Genomic DNA, 13,567 nt, shown 5'->3' on the forward strand with positions numbered 1-13,567 from the left:
TACCCGTTGAGCCCGACAATCTAGCCACCTTGTAGTACATCCTTCCAGCCCATACTTCTTTAACTTGCTGACAAGAATACTGTGGGAGACCGTGTCAAAAGCTTTGCTAAAGTTGAGGAATAACATGTCCACTGCTTTCCCTTCATCCACTGAACCAGTTATCTCATCATAGAAGGCAATTAGATTAGTCAGGCATGACTTTCCCTTGGTGAATCCATGCTGACTTTCCTGATCACTTTCCTCTCCTCTAAGTGCTTCAGAATTGATTCCTTGAGGACATGCTCCATGATTTTTCCGGGGACTGAGGTGAGGCTGACTGGCCTGTAGTTCCCAGAATCATCCTTCTTCCCTTTTTTAAAGATGGGCACTACATTAGCCTTTTTCCAATCTTCCGGGACTTCCCCCGATCGCCATGAGTTTTCAAAGATAATGGCCAATGGCTCTGCAATCACAGACGCCAATTCCTTTAGCACTCTCGGATGCAACACATCCGGCCCCATGGACTTGTGCACGTCCAGTTTTTCTAAATAGTCCCGAACCACTTCTTCCTTCACAGAGGGCTGGCCACCTCCTCCCCATGCTGTGCTGCCCAGTACAGTAGTCTGGGAGCTGACCTTGTTCGTGAAGACAGAGGCAAAAAAAGCATTGAGTACATTAGCTTTTTCCACATCCTCTGTCACTAGGTTGCCTCCCTCATTTAGTAAGGGGCCCACACTTTCCTTGGCTTTCTTCTTATTGCCAACATACCTGAAGAAACCCTTCTTGTTACTCTTAACATCCCTCGCTAGCTGAAACTCCAGGTGTGATTTAGCCTTCCTGATTCCATTCCTACATGCCCGAGCAATATTTATATACTCATCCCTGGACATTTGTCCAATCTTCCACTTCTTTTAAGCCTCTTTTTTGTGTTTAAGATCAGCAAGGATTTCACTGTTAAGCCAAGCTGGTCGCCTGCCATATTTACTATTCTTTCTACACATCGGGATGGTTTGTCCCTGTAACCTCAATAAGGATTCTTTAAAATACAGCCTGCTCTCCTGGACTACTTTCCCCCTCATGTTATTCTCCCAGGGGATCTTGCCCATCAGTTCCCTGAGGGAGTCAAAGTCTGCTTTTCTGAAGTCCAGGGTCTGTATTCTGCTGCTTTCCTTTCTTCCTTGTGTCAGGATCCTGAACTCGACCATCTCATGGTCACTGCCTCCCAGGTTCCCATCCACTTTTGCTTCTCCTACTAATTCTTCCCAGTTTGTGAGCAGCAGGTCAAGAAGAGCTCCTCCCCTAGTTGGTTCCTCCAGCACTTGCACCAGGAAATTGTCCCCTACAGTTTCCAAAAACTTCCTGGATTGTCTGTGCACCGCTGTATTCTTCTCCCAGCAGATATCAGGATGATTGACGTCGTCCATGAGAACCAGGGTGTGCAATCTAGTAGCTTCTGCAACTTGCCAGAAGAAAGCCTCGTCAACCTCATCCCCCTGGTCCGGTGGTCTATAGCAGACTCCCACCACGACATCACCCTTGTTGCTCAGGCTTCTAAACTTAATCCAGAGACTCTCAGGTTTTTCTGCAGTTTCATACTTGAGCTCTGAGCAGTCATACTGCTCCCTTACATACAGTGCAACTCCCCCACCTTTTCTGGCCTCTCTGTCCTTCCTGAACAGTTTATACCCATCCATGACAGTACTCCAGTCATGCGAGTTATCCCACCAAGTCTCCGTTATTTCAATCACATCATAATTCCCTGACTTTGCCAGGACCGCCAGTTCTCCCTGCTTGTTTCCCAGGTTTTGTGCATTTGTATATAGGCATTTAAGATAACCCGCTGATCGCCCCTTGTTCTCAGTATGAGGCAGGAGCCCTCCCCTCTCACACGCTCCTGCTTGTGCTTCCTCCTGGGAACCCGCTTCCCCACTTACCTCAGGGCTTTGGTCTCCTTCCCCCGGTGAACCTATTTTAAAGCCCTCCTCACTTTGACTGTCTCTCTGTATTTCTTTCTGGTAGGCACTATGGTCTTGAGGGAGGATTTGAGAGGGCAGTGGTTTTGTGGATCAGCTCATGTCTAGGGGAAGCACAAAAGAAAGGGTAGAGAAGGCCGGACTGTGGGAGAAACAGACAAATGAGGCATCATTAAAGGCATATAAGGGATGGAATGGACAATGCAATAAAAGCAGATAAAGAAGGTCAGAGTTAAGCATATCTTTCTAAAAGGTATGCTATAATCTAGCTTCTGGGAGGAATTCTGTAGCCTGTCCATGCAAGACTTGGGGTAGACGGTCACATTAGTCTCTCCTGGCCTTGCAATCTGTGTCTATTAATTCCTCATGGTCATCCTCTTCCTTCATGGTGTATGAAGAGAACAGGATTGCTTGCATTGCCCTCAACATGCTCATAACACTTACAGCTCTGTATTAAGACAATTACTATAACCAAATCTTGTGTTTCAGGGCTTCAGTTAGTTGCCTCTAGGGATCAGGAAGGAACTCTCCCCCCACCCCTTCCCCCCATGCATGTTCAATAAGATATATTCTGGGGGTGCAGAAGGGGAGGAGAAGATTCACCTTCCCCTAAAGCATCAGAGAATGGGTATCACAGCTGGAGATGTGACACAAGATGGTGTGGACAAGTGCTCTGAGGTGTCACAGAGAATCCTCTTTCTTATATGCCTGGCTGGTGTGTCCTGCTCACTTGCTCAGGGTCAAACTAATTGCCAGATTTAAGTTTGGGAAAGAATTCTCCACCAGGTCAGATTGGCAGGGATTTTAGCATTTTTTTCACCTTCCTCTCCAGCATGATGTGTGAATCATCTGCTGGAATCATGTGGATATATCTCACCTAATCAACTCCCTGCCACTGCAGGAGGCATTGGTGAAACACTTTGGTCTAACTGAAATGCTTAGGCTCAACACAGGAATATGTGTGTGACATGTAGAAATATACAGGAGGCCAAACTAGATGATTTATGGTCCCTTCAGGCCTTAAAATCTGTGAAATCTATTACATGAAATCAAGGCCCTGATGGCAAGATAAAGAAGCTTGATTACGGTATGGAAGAGAATGAGGAGACACTGCAGATGGCAGCTGATGAGTGACATGGGATTTAGGAAGATTGGAGACGAGTGAGATGAGACTACATTAGGAGATCAGCAGGAGGTCTGACTAGATTATCATGATAATCCCTTCTGGTCTTAAAGTCTATGAGTCTATGAAATGTTTTGTTTGACCCCAAATGATTTTTTCCCTGATTTTTCAGTTCACCAAGAATTTCAAAAATATTGTTTAAAAAATATTTTGTTTTTTTTGAAAAACCACCGAACTGCAAATTCGATTATTCACACAGCTCTACTGCTGAGATATTAGAAGAAACCAGTCTCAGGCCCAAGAGACCACAGGGAAGCACTGCAATGGTAGCTTAGCCCCAGATCCTTGCACCCTTCCTATGCTTTCACACACGAGGGTCAGACATAATCTGCTTCATATTAAGCAGTCATAATTTTAAAAAAAATCCCACAATAATATTAGTGCTGCCAGCCCCAAATGTATCAATTGCCTGTTGATTACTTCAATAACCTTTGCTCAACACAGACATAAAAGCTTTATGGAAGTAATTGTGACTAATCTGATTAATAAAATGAATCCGTATAGCTGTTCTTGTCTTTTTTTTTTTGTCCAAACTGAATTTAGAAAAGACTAACATAGCTTTCATTGGACTACAGATTACATTTGCTTTCCAAATGAAATTGTGAAGCAAAGGGATTTGATTTACTAGCTTGAAGGATGAGGTGTCATTTGTAATTCTTATGTTCCTAGTTGGCAGTTTTATGGGAAAAATAATTGAAACTGCAGATGTTCTAATGTTGATGCTTAAAGACGATGCAATGGAGAAAGGACACATCTCCATTTCACTTGCTAAATTCCATGCAAACTGGGCTGAGTAAAATACTCAACCATAGACTTTTGGACTGGAAAACATCGAGCACTATTAATCACAGCACAAAGGAATGACTCCCCTGGTTCATGGAGAGCAAAGGCAGCAGTGCCAAAAGAGCAGAATCTCTGGACCAAGCTTCTGTGCACTGAGAAGTTGCAGTATAAGTCCCTCAGCAGAGAGGGATTGAGTCCTGCTCCCAGAAGTCCTGTTTTTCACACACACAACCTTCTTCATCCCAGACTTCATAAATTCCTGCTCATACCCCAGTCTCCAAATTCTTTCAGCTACCGCCCCACGCATTCCTCTTGCACATCCAAGGCCACCCTGCAGTATCCTCAAAGCCCCGATCAAGCACCTATGGCCCTATATAGCCCCACTCACTGTTTCTTCCCCATGCCACAGTCTCCCTTCATGTTCCATGTTCTACTTACCCAAATGGAAAGCTCCTGCTGTCTAGCCTGCTTCCCTGGCTTACAAGAAGTGTGTGCAGAGAACTTGTGGTTGGTCAGGGAAATTGGCAGGTAGCATCAGAAAATAGAAGTAACTGACAGATCTCAGCTTTTCCAGTGCCTAATCTTTGCAATCAGGTTGTTGTGATTTAGGGCTTTATGGGCCAGCTTCTGATGCCCTTATTTATGTTGAGAGGCACCAAATTCCACTTGTGGGGTACGGTGCTACCCTGTCTGAACAAGGGTGTCAGAACCTGGCTGTATGGGTTTAATTCTGCAGTCCCAAAAGTAGCTTATGTCTGAGATATAATCACAGTGTGTGCGTGTGTGTGTGTGAGAGTGAGAGAGAGACAGAGAGAGAGAGGACTGCGGTTGTTTAGCTAGGGGAAACTACATGAATGAAAAAGCTGTCATTGGTCATTTTCATAAAGGGAATCTTTCTAAATGTTTATTCTGCAAAAGTTAGTAAAGATTTGACTGAACCTATTACACTGCATATCCAATTGTCCTTAGAAGGGATGTGCCAAATTTGGAGACTAAAGTCAATTATTAAAGTAAAAAAAAAACCATAGGGATTATTTCCCACTGCTGCAAGAAGAAGAGGGGAGTTGAATCATATTGTTGATCATGGAGGATAGTCTGCCATTTTGTTCTCCAGCCAATAAGAGGTCATTAGAAATATGAATAAGGGGATGCATTAGGACCAGGCAATGTCAGATAATGATAAACTATTTTCACAGATGAGCAGGGCCAGCTCCAGGCACCAGCTTTCCAAGCAGGTGCTTGGGGTGCCATTCCGAATGGGGTGGCAGTCCGTGTCCCACGGCGGCAATTCGGTAGAGCCGCCCCTGCAGATGAGAGAACTAAACAGGTGGAAAGACCCAACAAAACGTGTTTCTGTCGCTTAAACCACAACTACAATGCCTCCTGAAGCCTCATATTTGTGGAGAAATGAGTGACAAAGAGGGAATGGAAAATTCTCCAAAGGGACAATTATCTGAGGTATGGTGATGTTCACACATAAAGGTGCTTGGCTAAGAGATTTTCACAAGGTTAGCACAGTGTGTACTTAGTATTATACAGAGCATTGTATGCTTCCTGTTAAAATACTCATTCTATAATAGGTTGGGCTTATCGTCTCATTGTACAGGTGCTGACTTGTCTCATTTTTCCATCAGCCGGTTGGTTGATTTGGGTGCTTTGGCTCTTCAGCTAAAACATTTTGCATCTATCAGTCGAGCCCCATATAAAACCCAGCCTCGGCTCCTGCAGTGGTAGTAACAAGAGGAGAGAGAAATGGGAAAGTATGTGTATTTAAATAATTTAATAGGTGGCCAAATGTGTTTTGGAAGAAATTCATCTGGGCTCAAGAAGCTTAAAAATAACTGAACTATGATACCAAATGTCTATGGACTCTTTTAAAAGATTAGTTTCATACTGATGAAACAGTCACTGTTTTCCAGTGATCATTCTACAGACATAAAGTGATATAGAGCTGAATAAGAAGATATAGAAGGAAGGACAAAATCTATAGCAAAGCTGTAAAGCTCAATATTCAGATGCTGAGTTGCTGAATACAAGATAAAACACATACTTGCGGTATTTTAAAAGGGTAAAAAAGAAACCAAGTTTGGATCTGATCCTACAGTCTCTTACCCATGTGAGTAATGTCTTCTAAACCAATAGGGCTACTTGTGGGAGTAAAAAATACTCGTAAGATTAAGAGCTTGCAGGATCTAGCCATGTATTTGTGCTATGAAGCATTAAAATAAGACATCCTCTATATTGATTTACATTGAGATTGTTAGACTTTTACATTAGAGATCATACAGACATTAGGTACAAATGCAATATATATTAAAATATTTCCATATACAATAGCAAGTGCATCTGTGAAAAACAAACGATAGAAACAAAAGTTACAGTGTTCTGTCAGAAAGCTAGTATGCTTCTTTATATTAGTAAAAAGGCTGATTAAAATGTATTAACACATGTGGAACAGCTTGCAGTTTGATTCTTTACTATAAAGCCGTGATGTTGTATGATTAAACTATGACCATGTATATCATTGTTCCTATCACTGTTATACAATTGCAACAAATCTTGTATAAAGTATGTCATGTAAGATATCAATGGAAAAGTTACAATCTATCAAATACGATTATCCTGTTGTATGCATATCATCTTTGAATCTAAAATTATGAATATTGACTATGAATCAGTATTTCAAATGTGTTTGTTCATAGGGTAACACCCACAAGTTGTTTACATCCAGTCTAGCCAGCACATTGTGAATGGACTGTTCAAGTTGATGGCCCATTAAAGGACACTAAGCTTGCACAATAGACCATAAAAAAAGTGTGACCCTGTCTGATGGGCCTTCTTGTGGAGGTTTTAGCCAGAGTATAGATAATGGCTGCTTTTAGGACTCATCAAAGCATTCAAGGCCATGTGACTTGATTATGGGTCCCTGGACTCCATCTTGTGCCTGTAATTTTCCACAAACTAAGACTGAGAGCAGTCCCTTCACATGGAAAAAGGTATTAAAAACTGTGGAAGCATCCCCATTTTGCCTCTTTCCTGCTCTGATCTCTGGACTATGGACTTACACTAAAAGGAGCATTCCAACCAATGGCCTGAGGACCTTCCAATCTTCTGGAAGTTACCAGAGACTTTACAAATTAGTAGTTTATTCATCATTGCTTCAAACCTGATACAAGAACTCTGCAATTATTTTATGTATACGATTCCTTTGACCATTTAAACTCTCTCCTCTTTCTTTTCTTTTATAAATAAACCTTTAGCTATTAGATATTCAAGGATTGGCAACAGTGCGATTACTGGGTAAGACCTGAGTTATATATTGACCTGGCTATGTGGCTGATCTCTTGGGATTAGAAGAACCCTTTTGTGATGGGTTAGACCCCCTTTCAGGGTGCGACCTGATGTACTGGGATTTCCCTGAGCCTGCCTGGGCTCCCTTACATGGTTTTCCTGAGCCAGGCTCTCCAGCCTCCTCCAACACACACACACAGGTAGGGACACACCCTGCTATAGAATCACCCAGAGTCTGCAATCAGCTCTGCATGGGAAGACTCAGCTAGGAAATTGCCCAGCACTCAAGTGCACCCCCTCTGGAGAGTAAACCCAAAATTGTATTGTCTTGTGTTGTGCAGAAAACTGTACAGAGTAAGCTCATGAAATTTGCTCCTTCCCTCAATGTGGAGGAAGATATGCACAGCTTTTTGCGCCTCCTCCTACCCCCCTGCCCATCGCTGGTTATGAATTGCACAAACTGGGTTTTAGAAAACAAAACAAATTTACTAACTACAAATGATAAATTTTAAGTGATGAAAAGGGATAGCAAACAGATCAAAGCAGGTTACTGAGCAAATAAAACAAAACACACAAACTAAACTTATTACAGTAAATTAACTGGTTAATAGTAGCAAATTCTCACCCTAAATGTTGTTTTTTGCAGCTTGCAGAGTTTCTTGAAGGTAAACTGCACTGCTTGCAGCTTAAGTCTCCAAGTATTCCTTTCACAGGCTGACCTTTATCCCCTGGGTTCAGCCCCTGCTCCCCCCCAGCTTAGTTCCTTTGTTTCTTCAGATGTTTTCAGCAGTCTTCCTTCTTGTGTGGGGAGGCAGTGGAGAAGAACCCTGATTAATTCATTTTCCAGCCTTAAATAGGATTTGCAAATGGAGGGAATCCTTTGTTTCCCAGTTTGACCCCACCCCCTCTTAATGGAACAACACTAGAAGTCCAAGATGGTGTCTGGTATCAAGTGACATGATCACCTGATCCTGCAGTGTCAAAGCAGCATCCCAGGAAACTTCTCAGGAAGGAGGGAGATTAGCATCTTCAAAGTCCTATTGTCCTTCCTAATGGCCCATCTAGGCTGATTGCATGCTGTCTGGTGGGGTTCCCCAAGTACATACACAGTTGTAATTGTTACATAGTTAATATTCCTAACTTCAGATACAGAAATGATACAGACATACAAATATGATAATCATATTCAGTAATCATAACCTTTCCAAAGATATTTCACATGACCCATCTTGCCTAGAACACATTTTAGTCATGCCATATTCATATCATAACAATATCTCAATGAAGAATATGGGGCATAGAGTCTTTGTTTGATTAAACTCATGTTCAATAACCACTCATCATTAAGTCTAGTGTTTGGGTGGTGAAACAAGAGCTGGGATACCTAAGGAGAGTACATTTCTGACTTCCTATTAACCAGTGTGGTCAAGTAGAAGTTTTCTTTTGTTATTGGCTTGGCATATCTTATGGAAGAATAACCACCAGCTTGGCCTGGGTCTGCCCCATTTCTCAGCAGTTTGTCCTGAATCTGGTATTCTCAGCTGTGACCCACTGAGGCACGGTAGCAAAATCACTTTTTCTGGAGATTCTTAAGGTGTCCCTAGAAAGGTTCTTAGCCCAGAAGTCAGTTAGCAAAAAGACAATGTGCTATAAAATTGCTTTCCTAAAATCATCCTTGTATGAGAGAAAGTTTGTATAAAGGGTTTTCTAAGGTGAAATCATGAGAGGGAGTTAAAAAACCTACTAGTAAGGCATACTGAATGTTATTTTTTCATGAGTTACAGTATTTTTTTCTTTATTTTCAACTCAAGATGGGAGAAAGTAACAACATGGGAGAAAAAAAAAGATAAATGGCTTTGAAAAAGTGCCATGAGGAATGATTCTCATGGGAATAAATACAGTGGACTCTCAAAGAGAGGAAAATTCACCCCAGTTTAGAGATTGCACCCAAGGCCCTCTGCACCACTTAAAACAGAATGTTAGTGAATCTTAAATCAGGCCCGGATTAAAGGCAATCCATCGCTCAAGGTACACCCTCCTTGGCTGTGCCAACATATCATAGCCATGCCTCCTCATTAACCTGCCCCCCCCATACATCTAAGGGTAATAGTACCGGGGTACCTGCCCAAGAGCAGTCAGTTAGACTGCTGTGAGGTTCACCACTACAATTCTTTGAGCAGTCTGGGCTCCCACAGACTGCTGTTCCCGGTTGTCCAGCAATCTGGGATCTGTCCAGCAAAAGAAGGTCTTAGCTTCTGCATGGGCCCCTTCTGACAATATCCCTGCTGAAACACAATGGGGTGGTGGCAGTAAGAGACCTACCCCTACTCATTGGGGCTCTTGGGATAGTGTTGATGGGCCCCTAATTCAGCAGGTTTCAGGACTAACAACCCGAAAAGGAGTATGGGAAGTTCAGCCCTTTCAGAGCTATTATTCCAAGTTCTCTGTCCACCTAGGCAGACATTTGTGGCGTCAGCTACACCTGGGGCACATCTTTAAGTTTTATTCACAACCATGGTTAGGGGAAACATAGATTGGGGAAACATTTTTTTTAAATGAAAGCTGAGATTCTGAAGTCCTTCAGTGACTCCAGGAGCTGGGGATCCATTCATGGGCCTAAAGTGCATTTGACTTAATCCAGTCCTGATTTAAGTCAGTTTGAAGGCCTTGCATAGAGCCTTTGCACTGGGGTGACTCCTACCAAGAATCAGTAAAAGTGCCATAGCTGATCCTCTCACTACACTCAGCACAGGAACTCAGGATGGGAAGCAAATGTGGCTTGAAAACTACCTCTATACTTGGTCCTACATGGGCTGTTGGTGTGTGTTAAAGAAGCTTCAGGACTGCTATAACTTCTATTCTAATAAAACTGCCCTATAGGCCCTGATCTACATACAAGAATAGCTGGAGAGCAACACACACCTCCTTTTTGCAACATACTCCCCTCACTGGGGGCTGTGATTTGGGACATATAGAGCACAATGACAATCCTTGCATGTTGGAGATATTATGTGAGGCTGTTTCTATAAAATTTACAGCCCTTTTATTTAACTGAAGAAGTATGAAGCAGCTGTGGTAGACCACAACATCTGGTCTATTATATTCATTATCACTTTGTCCATCACAATGGGATAGGATTGAACTGGAAGAACAGATGAAAAGACCAGTCCAAAAAGGCAGCATGTCTCTGCTTAAAATCAAGAAACATTTCTCTTACATTTTAACTAAAATTCCCATTTTATAAATAAAGATGCTTTATTTCAATTATTGATGTCTGGTTTTATTTCAAGCAGCCAGCATCAATGATTACTTAAATTGATCTGATTCTGCTTTGTGTAAGCAGGTAGATGAGATCTGCTTCTTTGCTTATTAAACCGGTATTACTCCAAAGATATACTTTTCCTTGACGTGTGTGAGTGTATATTTTATATATAATGCCTGTGTTTATGTGCTGTATGTGTGAGTGAGTATTTTATACACACATGCATATGTATGTGTGCATAATGTAATGTACACTTACACACACACTCACATAAACACACACATGGTATCAAGGAAAAGTAAATCTTTGGAGCAACACTGGTCTATTAAGAAAATAAGCAGATCTCATCTACACTCATATACAAAGCAGAGACAGATCAGTTTTAAGTTACTGTTGATGTCAGCTACTTGAAGTAAAACCAGACATCAATCCCTAAAATGAAGCTTCTTATCATACTTGGCATCAATGCAGACCCTGTGAAAATCTCAACCATGGGTCTCAATAATGGAGCTGATAAACCAACCAAAGAAAACAGTTTCAAAAATCCAGTTTCTTGTAGCTCTACTGCTTTCACTTCCCAAACAACTGAACTGCAAATGTCAATGTTTTCTCATTACACACTCGATGGAAATATCCCAATCAATCTCTCAACAGGAACAGTTGCCTGCACAAACACCACATCTGAAAGTGTTCTTCTTCTAACTTAACAACAAATTAGCCTTTATTAATTGCCTTCTGATTCATTTTTCAGTCTTTGAACAAGGTGTTTAGTTTCTGTATTTATTCTACTGTGAATGTTCAATATTAGTTGCAAATGTTCTGTACTGTTATATTTCTTCCTTCATTACATTAGAGTAATTTATTGTATTCAGTATATAGCTACTCTAAAAGGAAAGCAATTTTTAGTAGCACAAATGCTATCCAGCAGTAAAATTCAAATATTTGTGCTTGCAGTGAAATTCACCCATCTTTTGGATGGCCAATGCAGGACCTTCTATTTCATCCAAGTCTTGTATAAGCTCTGTGCCTCTCCTACATGCTTTTATAAGAGTCTCCATCGTAGATCTGCATAGATTAGTCAGAAGGAAGAAGATGGGTCATGAGAGAAGCTGTGTATCCATATACATGTAGATCCAGTAGCAGCAGATCCCAAACCCTACACATCTTTTCAGGCAGGCATTCAGCTCATGCACATTTTTGTAATGAAAGAGAATATACAGGAATAAGAGTTCAAAGGCAGGCAGTGTTTAACAATATCCCTAGCCAATTCAGCACAAGCTATGTACTATCACAGTTAGCAGCTGTTGTGTCAGTGGCCCAAACTGAACAAGTGACTGAGTGTAAATTATCCTACCACATCCAGAAGGTGATCGGGGTTGAGGATAATAAGATGGGAAAGTGTAAAACATCTGCATCCAAATTAAGCTTGTCCTATAATTAGAAAACTCAAACCTTTCCTGCCCCAATATTCGTTAAGAAAAAATAATAGTGAATAAATGCAAATTTCCCTAGATGACAAATATGTCTGTAAGATTATTCTAGTTGACTTCAACTCCCATGTAAGTGACACCTCTTCTGGATTACTTCACAATCTCATATTTATCATGATAGCCTTAACACTACCTACTACTAGGTGGTTGCTTGCTCAATTTATCAGTATCAGTTGTTTGAACTGGGTATAGAGATTTCACATTTGTCATAAACTCACCATCACCCCTTCCTGTTTGAAGTTGGGAAGTATCTTTCCTGTGATGGAAACAGATCATTGTTAATGTTCTGTCCTGCAAGAGTGATGGAACCAGTACATTTCCAGTAGGCTCCCCAGGGTAATATCATTGACCAGTAGGCTGACTTGTAGCCAAAATTCATGCCCTCTCATTAGTGTGGTGCTATTTTGCACTACAGAATGGGCTCAGCAGCTGCCCTTACTGTTGAACGAGAAGGGGAATGCTTTAACACACCTGTGCATTTGAATGAGGTCTGTGATCATTTTGGCATTGAAGCTCCATAAAGGCATTAAAACATGTTTCAGAATAGCATTCAGTTGACTACTCTACTGATGGCCTGGTAGGACTTTACAATATTCATTGGCTTTTGATTATTAGTACAACTGTTCCTAAATTTCTTTTCCTTTAGTCCATCTTCATAGGTCCACCAAATTACAGAGACGGTGTACACCAGATGATTCAAGAGAGAAGACTGTGGGACCTATTACTTGCCCCTGGTGTACTTAATAAAAGCCTTGATTCTCTTGGACACAGCTTGCTTAGCCAGTTCCCCTGGCAGCAGCAGGAGCACAGCAGTCTGGATCTCTTGGGAAGTGATGGTCGAGGGCTTGTTTTAATACATCAGACAGGATGCCTCCCCAGCAATGTCCTCATTGACGAAAGGGTTCATAATGCCCATTGCCTTAGAAGAAATGCTGGGTTAGTGTGAACCTGCTTCCACACTCTGTACATGTAGATAGAATAACTCTTCTTCCTTGTCTTGCACCACTTCTTATCTCCCTTTTTCTGAGTCTCAGTCACCACTTTCTTAGAGCTCGTTTTGGGAGCAGCAACTGCAGAGTTTGGTGGATCAGGCATTCTGGTTTCTGAAGACAGTTCACTCAATGAAATACAGAAAGAAAAAGCTGGAGTGATGGTGGCAAAAATCTCACTCCAACTTAGACTAACTGTGACATAGAAAGCTCTTGAAACCCGTCATTGTTACTATGCAAGAGGCAAAGAAGAGTTTCTTAATTTCTATTATAGCATCTGCAAAGTCCTGAGGAGTGGAGCTATTCTGGGCAATTGACAGCCTATTTTATCTGGACAGTTTCCATGTGGGGTCAGAGTCCTTTTTTTTTTTTTTTTCCTTTGAGTAATTTTCATGTTACTACATGGGTAAGATTGTTCTGATCTGGACAGAGCTGCCTGATACCATGGAGGGCAATGTCTGGCAGGGGAGAGCGCTGTGTCTGCTCTGAGTTTTGGCTAATGCCCATCACTGAGGTCCCAGTTTTTGGCTGTGTGATTTTATTTTTTATGTCTGTTTTATTTTATGTGGGCATATTGAGTTGTGGGTTTATTATGTGCTGATGATCGTAGGATGACT

General features: G+C 41.7%; 1 pseudogene; it reads right to left on the minus strand.

Annotated features, from left to right (window-relative positions):
* Positions 1 to 12,682: 12,682 nt before the first annotated feature.
* Positions 12,683 to 13,056, minus strand: LOC125629585 (histone H2B 8-like; annotated as a pseudogene).
* Between the last annotated feature and the right edge of the window lie 511 nt (positions 13,057 to 13,567).

This window comes from Caretta caretta, chromosome 1, assembly GCF_965140235.1.
Source record: "Caretta caretta isolate rCarCar2 chromosome 1, rCarCar1.hap1, whole genome shotgun sequence".
Classification (NCBI taxonomy): Eukaryota; Metazoa; Chordata; order Testudines; family Cheloniidae; genus Caretta; species Caretta caretta.